Below are 14,062 nucleotides of genomic sequence, written 5' to 3' on the forward strand. Positions count from 1 at the left end.
TGTTTCTGTACTTTCTATACAGCCCACATCTCAGATAAGTTTTACATTTATTCAATTGGGATTCAAAACATGGGCAACAAGAAAACTTATAAAAGGTCAAAAATCTTGGTTAACCAAAGTCATATTTATCCATCAACTAAGAAATTCTCTTATTTCACATGCCTGTTAGAGACTGATAATCATTTTTATATAATTGTCTCATCTCATCCTCCATGTTTCTATGTTAAAACCCTGATCCATACTTGATCGAAATTCAGAGATGTTTGTCCTCTCACCCATGCTGGTGGAGGGAGACTTAGAACAAATATTCCATTGACATGTGCTGCAGACAGAATTGTGACCCCCTAAAATTCATTTATTGAAGCCTTAAACCCAGGGTGACTATATTTGGAGATAGGGTCTTTAAGAGGTGAAAAGGTGAAATGAGGTCATAAGGGTGGGGCCCTAATCCAATAGGATTGGTGGCTTCATAAGAAGAGGAAGAGAGACATTCTCTCTCTCCCTCCCTCTCTCTCTCTCTGTACTTGCAGAGGAAAGGCCGTGTGAGAAGATGGCTGACCACAAGCCAGGAAGAGAACTCTCTCCAGGAACTGAATCAGCTGGTGTCTTGATCTAGGACTTCCAGCCTTCAGAATTTTGAAAAAATAAATTTCCCTTGTTTAAGTGACCCAGTTCGAAGTATTTTGTCATGGCAGCCCAACAAAACATGACTGATGCATCTGATATTTTTGTTTGTTTTCGTGGAAGTCGATAGAGTGCAATAGAAATCTCATAGCACTTAATGCTTTAATTGTAAAAGCTTTTCTTTATTAGCTTATGAGATTCTCCTGCAGGCCTCAGAGTAGGCACAGAGGTTGCTAGGAAGCCCTTGCAACAGCAGGTCATGAAGCTTTTGTTACACTCAGCAGCATATAGCCAGAGAATGATGTAGACAGGGGCTAGGAACAAGTCTACAACTCTTTTCTGGTTGCATGACCAAGGGAAATTTATGGCTTATAAACTTTTTAGCAGCTTTTTATTGTTAAAGCTTGCAAACAAACTCAGATATGGAAAGTATGTTATAAAGACCTCCTCCTGTATACCCATCCCCAGATTAAACCATTATCAATGGAAACTAATCAATGCTTAATTTTCTTTTTTTTTTTTCCCTCTATAATTTTTAAGTCCAATCCTTGGCATCATGATATTTATCACTAAATACTTCTAAATTTGTTTTTTTTTCCCAAAATAAGTTGTTCCTCTGCATCCATAATACCATTATCATGCCTACAAAACTAAGTATATCTAATACTGAATTCATATTTGAATTTCCTAGATTTTTTTTAAATGACACTTTGTGATTGGTATGTTCAAATTGAGAACCAAATATGCTGTGCACTTTGAATTTGCCTTGTCTCTCTTTTTTAACTTTCAAATTTGAAACAATTTTAGAGTTATTGAAACACTGCAAAATACAGAAAGTTGCAGGATAGCTTTCACTCACCTTCCCCTAATGTTACCATCTTAAATAACCATAGTACAATGATTCAGAGGAAGAAATTGGCACTGGTGTAATATTATTAACTAAACTATACACTTTATTTAGATTTTACCACTTTTTTCACCAGTGTCTTTTTTCTCCCCTAGGATCCAAAGGATCGCTCGCTGTATATACAAGCCAATCCCCATGCTTCCCTCTATCAACTAATCAAAGAAACCAAAACAATCAATGGGCAGAATGTCCTGCATTCTAAACTTGTCTGACTGTTTCTTCATGATCAAATTGAATATGTACCTGCATCTAGTATATTTCCTGAGAATTGGAAGTTAGAGCAAAAAACATAATTCAATTTAGGTTTATCTTTTTAACAAAAATATTTTGAAGCTAACGCTGGGTACTTAATGTCGTGTCACATCAGGGCACACATAATATCCACTTGTCCTACTTTAGTGATGGAGACAGGTTGGGAATGCAGGTCCCAGCCAGGTTATTCTCTTGTAAATTTCCCTGTCAACTTTTCTCATAATTTTAGTATCTGTTGGTGATCATTGCCTGAATCATTATTTCATTTGGGGTTGCAGAATGGTGGTGATTTTCTGATTTTATTGTCTGTTTTTATAATTTATTATCTGGAATACTGTAAAGACAAATTTGCCTTTAACAACTAGAATTTTTCAGTTACCTTGTACATTTGATCGGCTAGAGCTGCCAAAACAAATTACCACCTACCGAGTGGCTTAAAAACACTCTTAAGAATTTATTTGTCACAGTTCTGGAGGCTGCAAGGCCAAGATCTGCGTGTCAGCAGGTTTGGTTTCTCCTGAGCTGTGCCTCCTTGGCTTGCAAAAGACTCTCTTTTGTGTCCTCACGTGGCCTTTTCTCTGTGCTCCTGCAGCCCTGGTTTCTCTTTCTCTTCTTGTAAGAAATCAGTCACATTGGCTTAGAGCCCCACACTGATGACCTCATTTGACCTTTGTTACTCCTTTAAAAGCCCTGTCTCCAAACAGGCACATTCTTAGGTTCAGAGGTTAGGGCTTCAGTATGTGAATATTGAGTGGACACAATTCGGTCCAAGCACCTTGAGTTTTAATTTTTGCATTTCATTACCAATTTTTATAGTAAAATGTTGATACTCCAGCTACCCCCAGTGAAAGAAGGGATTCTATTTTTCCTCTTTTGTTTGAACACTTTGTTTCTCTTTATAGCGATAGCTGTATTTATGTCTATATCCCTTTCTGTAGAAAGATGTTTTGCAGTGTCATTATGAGCTCATGGATTTTTGTACATTCAGGGTTTTTATTAATTGTACTCATTATTCTTTTTCATGCTGAGCCCCTCCCCCCCACCTCTTACCAGTACTAGCTCAGTCAGGGTGGTTCCTGTGTCTCTTTTACACAATCCAGTTAGATTTTGAGTTTTCTTGTTTTTCAGCACAAGAAGTCAGAGTCTCATCAGAGCATTTTTTTGTCCTAGACCTGGAATGAGCCAATTCTTCAAAAAGCCAGGGATCTTTTTTTGTGGGTGAAAATGATATTGAGAATCATAGCCTGGACATACGAGTCAAAAACATGGACACTGTTTCCTTGAAGTGTATATTTTTGTGGATAGACTACAAGGCAGTTGACTATTAGAAAATAATCTACTGTAAAGATTTAGAGGTTGAAAATATGTTTTTAACATTTTTTATTGATTTATAATCATTTTACAATGCTGTGTCAAATTCCAGTGTAGAGCACAATTTTTCAGTTATACATGAAAATATATATATTCATTGTCACATTTTTTTCTCTGTGAGCTTGAAAATATTTTAAAAAAATATTTTCTGATATCCCTTCAAAATCAAGTTATCTACAAATCATTTTCTGCAGCGTAATTTAAATAAAATTTCATCAGTTATGTCTTGCACCTTGCTAGGGATGGCTTTCTAATTTCAAGAAAGCAAAACCTACCTCCAAAGCTTAAGTCAATGGATGGAAATGCTAGCGGCAAGACCTTTCCAAGAAAGAAAAAGAGAATGCGCTACTTTTTCCAAATAAATGAGCATCTGTCTGGCAGCAGAACGACACCAAAGACTGCAGAAATGCTACTTTCTTACTTTTGGACTTGGAATACCTCAGCATGCACTGTTACTGCTCACTGCCTACAGTCTACTTGTCACACTTAATGGTGTTCTTCACAAAAACATTAAACACCAGGTGCAGTGTAATATTTTTCTGACTCCAGTATTTAGGCTTGGAGTATGATCTCCACAGATGTTTACAAATGAAACTGAGTAGGTTTTCAAATGTCTGAGGTGGATAAGTCATATATAAATGATCAGTTACTTTTTAAAATATGTGAAATTAAAAGTACAGTATTAAAGGCGGTATCCATAGTGCTTTCAACTCCATCTCAGCACCTTATCATTATCTTGAACCACTGGGACATTTCAGTAGTGCTGGCTGACCTATGACAGCAGTTAAATATATTTTATTCAGTTTCTGTCATTGGCAAAATGAAATAGTGAGTGTGGCATATTCTAGAGGAATTGGACCCGAGACATTCTCCATTCATTATTATCCAGAAAATCGGTCTCTTTCCATTTCCCCTTGCTTCATTGACAAGGATGGACTGTAACCAGCTTAGCCACTGTAGTTGAAACTTTATGTAGCCCATTTCTGAACATTGTGCTGTAATAATGTACACTGTGTTTGCATGGAAACAGAATATGCCTATTAGATTACAAAAGTAAGGCTCTCATTGCCCCAAGTAAATGAATCATTATTTTAACTAATATACTAACAAAATATTGATAAAACTATATTTTAAAGAAATACATGATACCATTATACCCATTTTTGACATGTTGTAACTTTAACAGATGATTCTAATAATTTATGTTGCAAAATAATATTCATACAGCACTAGCAAAAATTAAAGTGTAAAATCATATATATGCAACATTGTGTTGGCTTTTATCCACTTACTGTGTCCACTAATGTAACTTTCTGAATAATAATTGGAAGATAAAAAGACAGTGATTCAACAAGAACAGTTAATGTTGATATAGAATTAGAAGATGGAAGGGAGGAAAAAAAAAAAAAAACCAAAGGTCATGGTAAAGAGGACTGAAGTACCATAGAAACTTCCCATATCTAGTCAATGAACCAAGTCCAGTGATAATTCATGGTTTTATTTATTCAATCTTTTTTGCCTCAATCAACAAATATTTCTCCAGCACCTAACATATGATAATCTCATAAATCTTAATGCTGTATTATCTCTCATGTAATCTTCTGTCTCTAATCTTACTGCCTTCATTAAACTTTGAATATATCATATCCATTGCTGGTCTTATATTGCCCTTTTCAACCATGTTTTCCGTGTATTTCAAGCTCAGTTCATATGTCTCTCTTCTTGAATGGTGTTTCTGATCTCACCACAGGGACCAACAATAATTACTTCCTTTCCTGTTATCTGAATATTTATACATACATTCCTTGCTTTATTCTTATCACTTTTTTTGTGAAGTATTTGTTTATAATTTTGCTTCTATATAAGGTTATCTCCATTGAATCAGGGGTTTTGTGTTATTTATTCATCTCTAGTCTTACGACTTTTTAGTATTTGGCACAAAGGAAGTGCTCATGTAACTGCTGAATGAATGAGTGTATCTTTGAAGAGCTGCCACCTTCTTGAAGTACAACCTGTTGGTGTGCAGTATTTGGCTTATTTGCTTTGGTTTTAAAGAGACATGAATTTGAGGAAAGTCTATTTGGGCTTAAATGATCTTATACTTGAGACTATATTGTTGTAATATTATTTTTATTAATATTTATTTCTTGATACACTCATGCTAGTCTCCTTAAATGTTAAATATCAGCCCTTCATTTTTAACAAAGATTTGAGTGTTTAAATGTAATAGACATTAAAGTCACACTGCACTGGATTTTAGTCCTTTCAAAGTTATTAAAAAGTCAAATGTTCGTTGTGAAATAAAACCAGTAAGAAATATATAAGAAACTTAAGATACACCTCTTGCTTACACTGGTATTCTATTTAGAAAAATGTAAAGACATTTAAAAAATGGGGATAAGGAAACCGTGTTTTTTAAATCATATGACACAGACCATAAATATACATTTTTACGTATAGAAACCAGAAAGCAGAATCCAGCCTCAAGAAAACCAGATAAGGGATTGTGAACTAGAAAGTGGCTTATATCAGAAATAGATTTATTGTTAACCTTGCAGGGGATGCAGGCGGAAGCAACTACTGTAAACTAATGACTACAAAAATGTCTTCTCGAAAGGGCTGTAGTTAAACCATATATGAAGCCCCTTTAAGGGAAAGTAGTTATGGGGTTATTTGGTGCTAGCAGCCCTGTAATCAAACAAATCTGAAAGGGAAGTGATCACTTGCTAGGTCTGTGACACACTTAAAATTCTTCAATACGTATGTGATTCTCTTAAAGTTCAGTCTGCTTAGTATGGCTTCACGGCCTGCTCTGACCAGGTCGCTACCTACTTATTCTTCTTTTAGTAGTTTATGTTTTGTTCAGAACTGTTTTTTCTCAATATACTCAGAGTGTCTTCTGGCTTCCCCTTTGGGCAGTCTAGTTTTCAGAGCTCTTGGCCTGAACAGTCTTCCTCCTAATTTACCCTTTCATTATCATTCCTCTGTGCACTGAGACCTCCTCACTTTCCCTGACCTGGGTGGATGCATCAGCTTTGAGTTTCAGAAGTGCCTGGATCGATGTTATCACATTTCATTGAAACGTTGTGTTTAGAAATCTATTCTTTGCGAGACTCTTATGTAAACCAGATTGGGGATCAAACCTGTTTTATTTGTCAATTTATATTCAGTGCCTAGTACAACGCTCAATACCTAAATGCTTGAGTGACTGTATTAATGACATAACTGGAATAGCTAGAGAAATGTTAAAGAGTAAGTAGCAATTTTGAGGAGTTGGTCTTAGAAATGAAGACTCGGGGCCCCAAGGATCCATGCAAGATGTTTCATTAGCCATCACTTATTACAAACAACTTAATTGTACACTAGTAGAAAATTGTACCGTTGTACAAAACACTTGACCAAGAATACAGGGCTGGGATAAAAATTTTAATCAAAGATCAGTGGTCAAAGATCAAAAATTTTAGTCAAAGATCAGTGGTAAAATTACCTAACATGAACTCACCCACCAATTTTTTTTTGTTGAAAAAGTCCTCAGCAATACTTCTCTCCTATTTTTTGGCCTTCTAGGATAGGCATAGTACATATTTATTTAACTTAGAGGGGAGAGTGAGAGAGAGAGATAGAGGCTGATTGAGGCTCTGGCTCCCTTCGCCATGTCATCCTTGGTCATTCAGCTACTCAAGATTCATGAATTATTTATTGAGGGCCAAATATGCAACTAGATTTAACTAATCATTAGAAAAGGCTCAAATGAATAAGGAATAGTCTTTGCCCAATGGGATATGTGTAATGTCCATAAAGACTAGTTCAGAGGACATAGCATTTGACCAACACCAGATTTTTTCCTAAAATATTATGGCATCTGAAGATTTTCAGATACTTATAAAGTATTTAAAGAGTTTTATTTAATCCCTATGTTATTTTATTTTTATTTACATTCAAGAGAATTTGGTGAAGATATTAATAATTTACAGTGTCAATGTATGGAATTTTGCTAATTTAATATGGAAAAAACTTTCCCACATAGATTAAAAAAAGCTCTTTCCACATCGGTAATTTTAGAATTGTCACTAAAATTTGCTTTTCAGACATAATAAGCTAATTTTATGCTAACTGAGAAATAGATACGTTTGGATACTTTAAACAGTTGTTTCTCTTTGACAAGAGCACTCCAATAATCAGGGTATTTAGATTGAATATTGTGAGTTCGGGCAACACAACTTGCTCCAAAATGCTGCACAGTGAATCCAGAGATAATCAATTCTGTTATGCATATTTTGGCTGGATGTTTTATTTTTCGGACAAACCTACCTGTATATGTTTATATATATGTGTAAATGTGTGTTTGTTTAGGCAGATATTTTCCTGCAATTTCACTTTGATTTAAAGCAGGCACATTTCATGTAACAGAATTTCAAATACAGTAATTTTGCATATATTTGTAGTTACTGCTCAGAAACAGTGTATACAGCATTTAGGGGCCTCTGGTCATCTTTTACAGTTTCATTTTCAAGAACAGGTTGGAGCATGTAAATCTCCACTCCTTTTATATATCTTGTGTATCTGAGCCTCCAAGATCCCCCTTAACCTTTCTTATTGGTACATTCTGTTCTCTTAAGATGACAACCTTTTCCCAAATCAAATCCTTCATTGCTTCCAATGTAATAAACCTGCCTTTATTTCCTATTCTGAGAGTGTCACATAAGCATATCTTTTAATGAATTTATACCCTCCTTGATTTGCTGAGAAAAACCTAGCTCCTGCAAGCAAGGTGTTCTAGGCATAAGCTTTTATTTGGCTTCTTAGTTTTTTGGCTAGCCACCCTTTTTTTTTTAATACTTCAATCAAAAAAATTCTCAAAAGGACCCCTCACTCTTTTTGACTTGTGTATTGATAAAATCTATCACTGTTCTGTGTTTTGCTGCTCTAGTCCAGAAATTCCCTTAAGACTTCTGAAAGGTGATATTTTTCCTAAAGCAGCTCAACAGATAGTCTACTAAATAGGTTGCCTCATGTTGAGAGACTCTCTCTGCTTGGCAAGTATGAAGAGACTATTGCCTCTTTCCAGTGATGACCCCTGCTTGAGATATAATTTATAGCAGGCTCAAAACCTCTAGGAGTCTTACAAGCTAGTGATATTTAGAGGATACAGGATCAATGAGGAGGAGCAAACAAATTGAAGACAGATGTGTATAGAAGCTTTCTATACATGCTCAGAAAATTACTGCTTTTATTTAAACATGTGCATTTAAAAAATTTACCGTTTGATTAGGTTTTTGCTATAGATGTATATCTATGTCTAATATATTCCAATCTGGTATATTTTAACAGGCATTTATAAATATAAACACATTTATAAGCTATACAGTTTGTCATAAACATAATAGAAAATTTTGTTCTCTAATGTTGCTGCTAATGAGTCTAATAATCAGATTCTGGAGAGAACAATATATTTTCTGTAACTAATTCAGATTTTAGCAAATAAAAGCAGATACTATCAGAAGACTAACAGTATTTTAGTATCTTATATTTTACATGTTATATGTAACATCAATATGCATAATATTCTGTTATTTATAGAATAGAGTATACATGTGAACACTAACGTGTAATATGTTAGTATAGTCTAATAATATGTTAGATTCAAGGACATATATTTGAGTGCACTTCTATGCTCTATTACTTTCATATTAAATAGATGACATGAGTTTAACATTTACATTCTGGTTAGGCTAAAATTAAGTCCTAGAAGATTAAATAAATGACCAGAACCCAATGACTAAATTTTCAAAATTACTGCTACTTCTCTGCTAGCATATACATTTAAAAAAATTTAAAGCATGCTTTTCACATGATCACCGGATGGGTAGGTTTCACTGACAAGAGCCAGTGTTTGAAAAGCACATACACTAGAACCTCGGGAAACCTACCCAAATATTTTAAATCGGTGACAAAATATTTAGGCAACTTAATAATGGAGCTTCCAGTGAACTCCGCCCTGTCCACCTCCCACGTGCAAAGACAACCAAGGCGGGGTAGATTCTCAAATGCTGGGAGAAAGAAAGGTTGAGTTAAAAGTTTCTAATATGTTTAAGATGATGAGTTTGCTGGGTCGGGGAGGAGTGTTGGCGTTTCTGGGTGATGATTTGGGAAGACTGGTCAGAGAATTTGAAGTAATCAGTGGATTTAGCACAAGTAGTTCTGAGTAATGTCAACGTGGAATGACAATGGGAACGGCAGTTCAGATGGACTCCGGGCTCAGTTAAAGCAGAGCTACCCTGTTCTAACATGCATCACGAGGTTAGGACATAGGTTCCCACCCACGCTGCTCCCTTGAATGGTGCTGCCTCTGGCAGAGGTGGGAACTCTCTTGTTTATCTCTCTTGTCCATGTCTTTGGATGTGTAAAACTGTGTATCCTCTCAAAATCAAGAACTTTTACTCTCTATTGCTAGATAAATAGATTTAGAGGTAAAATACTTAGAGTTTTTCAAACAAAAGTCAGTAAAAAGTAGAATGTACTTAACCAAGTAACTACATCAAAAATGTGTTATGCCAGCTATGCTGTCTTAGGTATAATAGATTTTATATAATATTTAGGTCTAAAGTAATAAAGCTTTAAAAACCCTCCATTTTATGGTACCATATCAGTCACCATACCATCCTGGTTCTGTTACTTCACTCCTTGCCCTCGTTCAACAAAGGCTGAAAGTAGTTGATTGGGCCTTGGAAGAGGCATACCAAGGTTTGAAACCCAAAGATTATTTTTAAATGGCAGTAGAGAAAGAAACAGATCGCTGTTTCCTTCACAGATTCTAGTAACAACCAGAACTGTTAATTAAAATAAGAGGTAACTCAGAATGTAACTAAACCTATACTGAGAATGAGATTAATCTGGGTGACTTAGACAAGCTCCCAGCTCTCTTCATTTTAAAGCAAGGATTTAGACTGTGTTCAAATTAGGTGGTCATTGAACTCACATCCCCATTTCACTTTTCTAGTGTTGACATCATCTATAAATCCAATTGTGTTCTAGGTAAGTCTGACACCTCTATAGAGTCTGGCGCTCCTGTACCTCAGTTTCCCTCTTTGATACAAGTTAGTGTTTTAGATTATATTTCCTAAGGCCTGTCCAACTCAAATTATTCTGAGTTTCTTTAATTGAACTATTCAGGCTAATAAGATTATTCAGCTTACAAGAGATGTAATTCTTTGTCTGAGCTCTTAATAAAGTACATTTTCTCTGTCTATTTTGCTCTCATATTCCTGGAAAAGAAGCAGTGAATCGTGGCTGTATTCCAACAGATTTCTATTGATTATAGAAAAGTTAATGGCTTCCATCAAAACTATATTTTAGCATCACCAAACCACTGTAAGATAATTGATACCTGTTGGTTCAGAAAGGCGCCTTGGAAAAACAACTGCATTAAGATGCACATCATGTATTTCAAATGCAATGTATTTAATCTGATTAGTTGGCTGAGACCCAGCCGGTTCTCTGTCAGCAGATCAAGAGTAAAACAAAGAAGCTATAATTAATGAAATTAATGCCAGATATAGAAACTTGAGATCTGAGGTGACATTTCGGTCATAACATTTCCTTTGAGCTTAGCAGAATGGAGAGACAGTTTAGTTGGAAGTAATTGTTCTTAGTTTAATGGCACATGATTAGATGAGTATGGTTATTTTTCTCATGCTACTGGCTGCTAGGACTATAAGTTGGCAGGCATGACGGTACAAAACTGTCAGACAAATTTAATCAGAAAGTTCAGAAAATAAAAGGGTATGATATAATTTACTATTTTTATCTTCCCTTTCTTATGAGGAGTACAAGTAAAATTTATGGCAAGTCCATCCATCTTCTTCATTCTAACAATATGAAATTGTCATGCTCCAGTGTGTCTCACCTTCTAAATACAATGAGTTTTCAAGTCGTGTTAAATTTGCCTCCTAAATATCTTTTCCATCTATCTCCACAGCCATTGTCTTTTACTACAGCTTCCAAACTGGTCTACCTGCTTTAGTCTTGCCCTGATCAGATATTTCCTCCACAGAGCAGTCATGGTGATTTCTACAAAATGCTATCAGACTGTATCACAACCTTTGATAAAACACATCAATTACCCCCCCCCCCCCACTGAGTGGAGTAAAACATTTTTTTAGGTGATACGTACAATTTCCCTTCAATATACAACACCGATGCTCCTTATCAGATAGATGTTTTCCAGCATTCTAAGGAAATGAAAAAGTTTAACCTTTCACTATAGGAATAGTTTTGTGTATAATAAGAACTTGGTCCCTGAAAGTAAATGTTAAAATATAATAACAATGGTTATACTAAGAAGAGCCGTCATTTATTGAGTTCTCCATGAAATCAAAGAATGGAAATTGTAAGGAAGAGTCCTTAGGACAATTGCCAGATTCTGTGGAGGGCTGTTTTCTGAACTAGCCTCAGGGTGGGGAAGCATGATGTCAGATTAAGAACAGTGGTCAAGTGGCAATTTGTATGGATAAGATATGTACCGGATGTGAAATAGAGAATGCCAATAAAAAGTATGCAGAATGTGTAATCTCCTTCCAAAGTTAATAAGTATTAAGAATGGATAAATTATAAACAACAGCAACAAGGAAATGGCAGATCTTTTTCATTGGGAGGGCAGTCGAAGTCACGGAACCATGCTTTGATTACATGTTATAGCGCTTCTCGGCTTCAGCGCTAGGCAGGGATGGATGCTTGTGTAATTTGGAGTTGAGGGGGTTCTTCTTAAGAAAAAAGAAAACAAAATTATCAAATGAATGAAAATAAAAAGGACATGTGCTAGTGCAAGTCCCTGGAGCTTAAGCTTCATAAGTATCATGTTAAATCCACCTCTGGCAGATTGAGGTCTTGGATGTTTACTTTCTGTTTCTCTTGACAAATAGTCCATGTACATTTTCCTTTCTCTTATGGTGATCAAAACATTTATCCATTAAGATCCTAGCATATTTTCATAACCATCCTAGACTTAGATCTTATGTGATAAGTATGTTATAGTAAGCTCCACTTTTTCCACTGTTTATTAGATATTTTATGAACTTGTAAGAATTCACATCTGAACAAAGATTAGGAAAAGAGTATGTATTGCTTAAGGGAAGAAGTAGATAAAAGAGCATGACAACAGTCTATAAATAAGTAGGAGCTGTCAGTATCAGAGAGGATGGAGCCCCTGTAAATAGTATAAGCAATAATAATGGTTTAAAATTACAGAGGAATTTTTTCCTTATATTTTTAAAGAATGATTTACATAATATTATCTTTGTTTGTGGAAACTTTGACATTAAACTTAGGGTTTGGAAATTAGCTTACAGTACATAAAAAATACACCTATTTCTGGCATCCATTCATTTTATGGAGATAAAATATAGGCACAGTAAAAGAGATGTGCCCATAAACACTTATGTGAATAGGCTAAGTATTGCCTAATGTGGTGAGCAAGGTTTTTAGAATACACAAATTTAAGAACAATAAAATAGGGTATTTAATTGTGTGACTTCTCATTCCATCTTTAAATGTAATTTTTCCATTATTTTTTAAGGATTTAAGACTCCTCTAGCTATGGCTTTATGGATGATAATAATCAAAATTTAGATATTGTTGGACAAGAAAACAGGTCAACAGTTTTTTTCCCCCCACCATATGCATCATGGTGCCTTGTTGCACCTTTATGGCATACTGAAATGGTTGAAATATAGCAAATAAGCATAGATAAGGGTCCTTGAGGTGTGGAAAAGTTAATTCCAAGAACAGAAGTAATCTGGCTTCATCACTTACAAGCTGTGAAGCCTTAAGCAAGTTACTTAACCTCTCTTAGGTATCAGCTTTTTTGGTTTTGTTTTCTTTTACCTTTTGAAAAACTTTTTAATTTACTTTTTTATCAATAGACCTTATGTTTCAGAGCAGTTTTAGGCTTAGAGTAAAACTGAGAACAAAGTACGGAGTTCCCATACATCTCCCGCCTCCCTCGCAGCAGTTCCTCCCCCTCCACCCCCACCTCCACATGCATTCTTGCCCACCGTTGACATTGAGCCCCACTGTGGTACATTTGTTACCATCAGTGTACCTGCATTGGCATATCATTGTCAGCCTAAGCCCATAGTTTACATTAGGGTTCGCCTTTTGTGTTGCACACTCTAAATTTTGACAAGTGTATAATGACGTCATACAGAGTAGTTTTACTGCCATAAAAATCTCTGGTCTGTTCATCCCCAAACTCTGGTACTAATTAATCTTTTCACTCTCTCCATTATTGCCTTTTCCAGAATGTCATATAGTTGGAATCACACAGTATGTAGCCTTTTCAGATTTGCTTCTTTTTACTTAGTAGTATGCATTTCAGGTTACTCCATGTATTTTCATGTCTTGATGACTTATTTATTTTTATCACTGAATAACATTCATTTGTGTAAATACACACCAATTTGTTTATTCATTTACCTATTGAAGGACATTTTGTTGCTTCCAAGTTTTAGCAATTATGAATAAAATTGCTGTAAACATTTGTGTGCAGATTTTTGTGTGGACATAAATTTTCAACTCATCTGGGTAAATACCAAAGAGCCTGATTGCTGTATCCTATGGAAAGAGTATGTTTAGTTTTGTAAGAAACTGCCACACCATCTTCCAAAGTGGCTGTACCATTCTACATTCCCACTAGCAGTGAGTGAGAGTTCCAGTTGCTCTACCTCGTCACCAGCATTTGCTGTTGTCAGTGTTCCCAATTTTGGCCATTCTAATAGGTGTGTAGTGGTATCTCTTTGTTGTTTTAATTTTCAGTTCCCTAATGACATATAATGTGGAGCATCTTTTCATATGATTAATTGCCATCTGTATATCTTCTTTGATGAAGTGTTTGTTCAGATTTTTTGCCAG

At 35.4% G+C, this 14,062-nt stretch overlaps 1 protein-coding gene across 4 annotated transcripts in view; it reads left to right on the forward strand.

The window, feature by feature from the left end:
- KCNJ3 (potassium inwardly rectifying channel subfamily J member 3) overlaps nt 1–14,062 on the forward strand; it is a 123,209-nt gene that overhangs the window by 94,765 nt on the left and 14,382 nt on the right. Inside the window, exon 4 of one of the 4 annotated variants that reach the window (XM_074363681.1) lies at nt 531–4,765. The exons of the other annotated variants lie outside the window; for them this stretch is intronic. The gene's annotated coding sequence lies outside the window, so the exon portion shown is untranslated. Of the gene's footprint in view, nt 1–530; nt 4,766–14,062 lie in introns of those variants that run through there. 4 annotated transcript variants of the gene reach the window in all.

Source organism: Camelus bactrianus, chromosome 5 (genome assembly GCF_048773025.1).
Source record: "Camelus bactrianus isolate YW-2024 breed Bactrian camel chromosome 5, ASM4877302v1, whole genome shotgun sequence".
Taxonomy (NCBI): domain Eukaryota; kingdom Metazoa; phylum Chordata; class Mammalia; order Artiodactyla; family Camelidae; genus Camelus; species Camelus bactrianus.